Consider the following 7,773-nt stretch of genomic DNA (forward strand, 5'->3'; position numbering starts at 1 on the left):
AGCGATGCAATAATATGATATTACTGTTCCATAAATATCATTGTGTAAAAAACGTAAAGTTGGATTTTCTTATTGTGGAGATAAGAAACAGCTCAAATTTACATTGTTTTGTACGTTACAAATTATAGGCTTAAAATGTACGAAATGTAACTTTGAAACGACACTAATTTTTTACGCACGATAAACCTCCACAACTTAGGTATGTAAAGATGATAAACGTATATTAATTCTATTAATTTGGTAATAATAAACCAACTTTCTGAGAAGTTCTGTAAATTTCGTTTCTTTTGTATCAAGAGAATAATGGAATATTCCACTTAGATCGTATACTTCTTGTATGTACGTACAAAATTTTCCGGCTAATCTAAAACACTTCATAAGATAGAGAGCTTCTGGAAATTCGGACACAGAGAGTGCATAAAATACAAGATAAGTCTCGTGTCTTTCAAAATTATTTTTTATTCGCTAAAAACGTCCTGTGTACTCATGCAATCACATGCAACCTCGAAACTTCACTTATTTTTTATCACTTTCCAATTCAATACACAGTTTCTGCATTTTTGACTATATGTAAGAGAAATTTCCATTCAGCCAAAGGTGTACTTACAGATTATAGATTCCTATACGACTCTCAGTAAAAATTTATCCGCACTCCAGATAGTTAAAACTTCTGTCGACCGTATTGATCCATCTGCACTCTTCGTATGACGTCAATATCTGTTCAGTGCTGCTGCGCAGGTTTCTTTGTGTTACGTCAATTCGTTTGTGACCGTTGCGCGAGTAATGGCGCTTTGCAATGGTGATTTGCAGGAAAACAGTGCAGGATGCTGTGATTCGTTTCTTGTGGTCGGAGGTTATGTTTGATGCCTATATTTATCAAAGATTTAATGCACATTATGGAGAAAGTGTTTTGTCACGAAGTGTGTTTGAATGGGCACAAAAGTTCAAAGAAGATCGCACAAGTGTTATGAAAAAACAGCTGGACGCCCGTCCACATCCACGATGACAACATTGAACGTGCTCATGAACTTATGCTCTATGGAATAGACGAGTGACAGTGGATAATGTGGCAAATCATTTGCAAATCAGCCACGGCTCTGCTTATGCAATAGTACACGACAGATTTGGATTTTAAAAAGTTTGTGCGAGATGGATGCCGAAAAAGCTGATGAAAAGGTGAAGACGACGATGCATTCGTGGTTCGCAGCTCAGCCCAAAACATTTTTTAATGAGAAAATATAAAGGTCCTTCGGCAAATGGACAAAGTGTATACAGAAATCGAGTGATTATGTCAAAAAATGATGTATGTCTTTTTTGACAATTGCTTAAAATAAATTCTACACCGACAGAGCGGGTAACTTTTTACTCACCCTCGTAAGACACTTAAATTTCCAATCTATTATGATGAATAAAAGAGCTTATACTATTAAATCTAATTGTATTTTGTTGCATGAGAGTACACGTGTATGTGATGTACATTACCTTTATATCCCCTTGAACGCTTCAATATTGCGCATATATACTATATTTTGTACAGCTTCTATAAAATTTCGTATGTTTGTTTAGGCTGTTAATCTAGAGGCTGGAGTACAAAGAAGTGGCACAATGATGTGGGCTGATGACATTTATAATTATCAAGGAATCACCCCTACATTCGCTCAGGTATATATCGTTGACTATAATGTATTTAACATATATGATTGTTAGAATATTAATAATTAATTTTTAATTCTATCAGAATTTTAATGAAACTGTCCCTTGGGAAGGAAGAACTGATACCTTGATATCACGGTTTGTACATCCTATATATACGACAAATTTTAGAACATTATATAACGAAGAACCAGATCGTCGTGGCCATGTGATGTGAATAAAAGGACTTGAATTTGATGATATTTTTATAATGTTAGATAACATAACTAAGTATCTTCACAGTAAGATAGGATGACATGGTTTACATGATCTTAATGTTGTTCACTCGAGTGATGATATTATAAGGAAAAGTGTAATATCACAGGTAGGATGATTCATAATTTAGAACTACTAACTCATGTATGTATTAAAAATTAAAGAAATATATTAAATTTTATAGGATATTTATGTTTAGTAACCAGTAATTCAGAGATTGGTATTCATGGTTACTATAACGAGGCTGTAGAAACGCACCCTTTCTTCTTTGCAAATGGTCCTGTATTTATGTCTAAGCCGAAACTGGAACCTCTGAATAATTTAGATTTATTCTTGTTATTTTCTAAAATACTTATCTACAGTATACCATAAGGAATGATACCGTATCGCACCTAATCAAGTGCCTTAAGAAACATCAACAGGATATCACAGTAATCCCTTATCGACTGATATGTAAGTAAAAGTTATCTGTCATTGTTATACACAATTATGTGTTAGTGTTATACACAGTTATTTATCATTTTCTATTAATTCAGTTGTAGCCACTACAATATCTATGACACTGGTAGTAATTATAAGAACAATAATGATGTTCTATAAGAGGAAATGATGATTAGGAACAAAAACTTACAGGTAAGTCAAAGTATATGTTATTTGCCATTTGAAAAGAAAGTTACTAACTTGGAATTTTTTGATAAATAATAATTGTGCAAAATATATTGGATTTCAAATTTGTCAAAAATTGAAATTTAAGAAGCATTGTAATAATATAACATTAATATTTTGATTTTTCAGGAGATATCATGCGGTGGATGGATAATATGTAAAAAATATTAAGCAGTATATGAATTTTCATATTGCGTAGAGATAACAAAATGAATTTTAAAAAATGTCGACATGGTAATAAGAAATAGCATCATGACAAAGAATATATAAACACAGTTTCATTTTTTATAAATAAAAATTTGTTGTTCCAGATTTTGAAATATAGTGAAACGTTTAATTAGTATCTTAATATCTTTAAATAATTATTATTTTAGAATCAATTGTAATTGTATCATACGTACTTTTGAATTCGTGCAAGAACATATGTTATTTTGAAGTAGTTATTATTAGGAAATTGTTAGACGCGAACAGTATGCGAAAAGTTAGTATGTAGTGTAATAATTATCAATCAAAGCACAAGAATTAAATTCTTTAGGAAAAAATTTCCGGAATTTCTTATTTACATGATTATAAAGAAATCCATAACAAAAAGGAGCTGCTTTCTAATACTTCTCTTCCTTGTAATGCCTACGTTAACAATAACGAGGTTCGACTTTTTGTTTTTAGAGGGATACTGGAAAATTTGAAAGTACAGTACCATTGGGAAGAAAATCACGATATTGAAAACGATATTTGCAAGTAAATTTCCAAAAAATCTGTTTTCAAATTTTCGCTTTCTATTTCACATTAAAAGAAAGGGAGGGCTGCCTTCTTTTTCTGCAAGACAAAACAAACATTCTGAATCTCGTATCAATGAATGATGTCAATAAGTTCTTTTTCTTTTCAGATTGAACAATATTCCAGATTTATTCATAATTTCATACTACGCGAAGAATAGACTTTCATAGGTATATAAAGGAAATATTAAGTATAGGAAAACTCTTTTTCGTTGTAGGTGACATATGCTTCACGGTTGAACACATGTATTTTTGAACACATATAAATGAAAAAGTACTCTTATGGAGAAAAAGAATTGATACCTTCGATTGACATTAGATAATGTATATAAACTTATGAACAATCACTATCACTATCAGTTTGTATTTTAGGTGCACACGCAGATTTGTTGGAGTTCTTATAAAATGTACTTCCTGTACGAACGTTTTATTCTTCCAAATTTTACGATACTATGTCTCATATGATAACTATATGGATTAAACGTAATATAAATGATCCGAAAATAGACTCGAACGACATTAATTGTCTTTCTATTTATACCAATATCGAAAATACAAGTAAAGCTGGAGCAATAGTATGCAAGAATGGACTATTTATTATTTTAAACCAAATCATAGCATATTCAGAATGCACAGTATTATCATGAAACGACGAGTTTTATGTTAATTCCGACCGATTACAATACCTTTCTTTCGTTTACAAGGAACGACGAGACTGGCAGTTGCGTGATTTCCAATGCAAAAGCCGCGATATCTGCACGATAACCTAACCTCAACCGATTTTGTTGTACTATTCTTACGTGGACTTCGTTTGTACCACTTTCGTAACAAAAATAGAATACGTAGAACACAGCATTCCGTTATGCGATATTGTCGATTCCTAACATCCGAAAAATCAGAGATAATTTTTTCCCTACAGTTGTACATTTGTGTGAAAAATTACGAACGTAAAGTTGTTTGGTGCATGCACAGTCCTCCCCTCCGCTGCATTTGCGTGGACATGCTAGAAAGATTCACTTTTCCACGGTGAAACTGTATGTATTATAATTTCATTTTTACAAAGGTCGAACATCCTACTATGCATAAATTTAATATTAATATAAGCAGGTTTCGTGTTAAGTATTACATCTGACGTATAAGCACACGTGTGTACGAGCCTTGGTTTTAAATGTCTTATAGTAGACACCGAAAAGATTATTCAGCTTGGATATCTGACTCAACATCAATATTTTACTAGGAGATAACATGTTAAGAACACGTTGGTGGATGGCATGGGAGATGATGAATGAAGACATACTTCTGTGAGATACATAAAATAGTAGTCAGAACGTATTTTGGCGCTTGGGGACAGCAACAGCTTTTTTTTTGTTTTTATTTATTTGTTGAAATTACAATCAATTCTCGCGTTGAGAATTTTCAGTAATTTTTCCGGCGTGGCGCAGTGACATGGCTGTTTATTTACAATAAGTTAATACTTATTATAGATAGGTATAATTTATAAGTATTATAAGTAAGTGCATATGCTTAATTTGGATAATTAAATGAATCTAACGTTTAGGTCTAGCGAGTAGTGCCTCTTCAGCCTGCGAATCTGGTCCGTCGTATCGAGTAGTCCAGTGATTAGGGGGTTTCGGTGTTTCTTGACTCTTTTGCTATATCTGTCGCTATATTTTGCTATTTCCTCTTTGACTGTAGGTATCTTGAGGTCGCGATGGATGGTTTCGTTGGTAACATACCAAGGTGCGTCTATTAAGGCTCTTAGCGCTTTCGATTGGAATCGTTGTAGTATTTCGATGTTGGAGTTACTTGGACAGCAACAGCTGGTGATACTGTCATACACCTCCATTTATAAACTTTCGAAAATCGATGTGACCTTCAAACTTTAGTGTATTCTGTTTCACAGCACAAAATGTTTCCGAAACGTAAGTTTATTGTTACAATAAACTTGACTAGTGGCTCTGAAATACTATCCTTGAAAAAACAATGGGGAAATTGGAGCAAAAAAAAAGAAGGAAATAAACAAAGACCTTGTTGGTTCGTAAAAATAAAATATGCTACAGGAAAAATTTTTTCCAACGGATTGAGATGCGACAAGCTTTAAAAGCTATGACGCGAATCGAGCGTTTGTCTACAAGAGCGCATTTTCGGTGGATATATATGTCGGAATGACATTGGGGATAGGGTTGTCGGTGTTTGAGGAGTCTTCATTGAAGGTAGCCATCGTTGCGGTGTAACGAAGATACGATTTATTGACACAGGTATGAATAACACAGGTTTTGACAATCTACCACGGCGGTGAGACGTCCGCGACACTAGTGACAGTGGTCTCCGGTTCAATAACGAATCCGCGGCCAACGGGATGACAGATGGGCGTTCTCGCTGAATCTAAGTCTGACTCGTAAAAATAATTGCTGAGCGTAAAGACGTTACTCTTTGGTCGACGGGAGCGCGTAAAAGAATGCCCGTCCCGTCCCGACGATGTCACAGAGGAAAACTATAATGGGGTGTGTCTAAGGACACGAGATCATCGGATTCGTCGAGGAAAGCCTTCGTTTAGGAAGTAAGGGAAATTGACGTTGCTGCTAATTGGTCAATCTCCATATCGGTGGTTAGAAAAAGATGTTAGCCGCCCTCGAGGGAAAGTTGCTAGTGGGAGACGCCGCTCGTTGAAAAATATGTCTCCCCTATCTTCCCGTAGTTGGGACAAAGACTGTTTGTCTGTTTGAAGGACTTTAGTTAACTAAACCTTAAGATTTATAACGGGCCCTCCAGCTAGCCGAACATGTACTGCGGAGACGCATCGACATCTGGCAATCATCTTACTCGAAGAATAGGGTCTGCGTGTGGCGAGCCACGGGACAGAAACCGTTGGAATGTTTACTGTCGCGTGTCGCCACGAATATTTCTTTTAAGGAGAGCTATAGAATTACTCCATACCTTTGTTAGGCAAAGCGTTTATCCCTTGACCGCGGCTACGTTGGGCGACAGACTGTCACCTCGAGCCAAAGCTCACCGTCACTAATCTAGAACAATTACAATCGGATTGAATAACTACAATTGTTCAATTACAGCTATAGTAGACTCTAGGTTAGAATGTTGCGGGATTATCTAAAATTCCAAAGGCTCCGGTGTTCTTTCATCTCCGACATATAATTATATAATGACTCATTGAAAACCAGCTTTCATTTTTTGTTGATAGTATGGTAAGAAAATGTGAAGTTCGAACGCTTGTAACGATTGCCTGAGTTGCGTCATCCTTGGTTTTAGGAAAAGATAGGGAAGTCACTGAAGGGTGTCGCGGCTTCGATGTCTTTCGTAGCTGCGACGCGGAGGCCTCTCGGTTGTTCTTTGAACAATCGTCAACGTGGACGAACGTCAAAGCGAAACCACGCGAATTCGGCATTTCCGATAATACGGAACTCTGTAAACGCGACTGCGTTGAATTCGTTCGATTAATTCCTAGCAGTATCTATAAACAGTGAACTTAAGGCCCCATACACAACTGCATACGCTAGGTTGTAAGAAATAATAGCTATATAAGTATGTAGCGGCGCATGAGTTAGAGAACGATGCAAATCGAGAGCGACTCATATTATTGTTTTGCCTCGTGACACTTACACAGTCTTGACGTACATGTAACGTCAACAAATATCTCCAACAGACTCAGGAAACCTGAACAGCCTTGCACACGACACCGACTCCCAAAACAAAGGAATATGAATTCGGCACATAGGCATAAGATAAACGAACATCTAGAAGGGCTGTGTCTTGATCGAGTCTTTCAGTCTTTCGGTAACGGTCAAATCGCACACTTGTAATCCTATTATAAAATAAAGGTACCTCGAACTCTGGTTCAAGAACCCAACATTTTTTTATTATTATTTTCCCATTATTTTTACGTGACATTTTGGCGATCCTGCCAGGATCCATTCGCTTCAGTGTAAACGAAGTTACGATTTCGGTCTACGGACATTATTGAAGATCGAAGGATTCGAACTACTTGTGTTATGAACTTTGCTGTCAATAATTTACCACGGTGGACCAAATTAACGGGGCCACTGTCAGCATAGAACAAATCAACAGAACGAGTTTGACACTCAAACGCATTTGAACGCGCCACAGAGGAAAACACCGCAAGGGAACCTCATTCTACGAACTTACGTATCAAGGTGAGAAAAGTCGGAATTCTTTTAAACAATATAGAACGCGAAAAGTTAGTTTCTCTAGTAACTCTAGCGAAGAGACAATATGAACAAGAAAGACACAAAAGCCGAGACAAGTTTACCCTCTACAAGTGGAGTTCAAAATAAAACGGGAACACTCGATTCCTCTACCAGAGCAATTTTAGACTTAATACAGAGACAGAACGAAGAATTTCGACAACAATTTAACGAAATAAAGAATGCTTTAAAATTAGCGAACG

The 7,773-nt window shown here is 35.9% G+C and overlaps 1 long non-coding RNA gene across 3 annotated transcripts; it reads left to right on the top strand.

Annotated features, from left to right (window-relative positions):
- Positions 1–340: 340 nt before the first annotated feature.
- On the top strand, positions 341–3,638 carry LOC126876362 (uncharacterized). 3 transcript variants are annotated; one of them, XR_007694141.1, is made up of 7 exons: positions 341–1,354; positions 1,567–1,662; positions 1,739–2,017; positions 2,093–2,361; positions 2,445–2,541; positions 2,704–2,808; positions 3,461–3,638. It is a non-coding gene; the product is annotated as an uncharacterized LOC126876362 (long non-coding RNA). The 3 variants fall into 3 exon arrangements; XR_007694142.1 differs by lacking the exon at positions 3,461–3,638 and adding an exon at positions 3,241–3,401; XR_007694140.1 differs by lacking the exon at positions 3,461–3,638 and having other exon boundaries at positions 343–1,354; positions 2,704–2,894.
- Positions 3,639–7,773: the final 4,135 nt, after the last annotated feature.

This window comes from Bombus huntii, unplaced genomic scaffold (genome assembly GCF_024542735.1).
Source record: "Bombus huntii isolate Logan2020A unplaced genomic scaffold, iyBomHunt1.1 ctg00000072.1, whole genome shotgun sequence".
NCBI lineage: Eukaryota > Metazoa > Arthropoda > Insecta > Hymenoptera > Apidae > Bombus > Bombus huntii.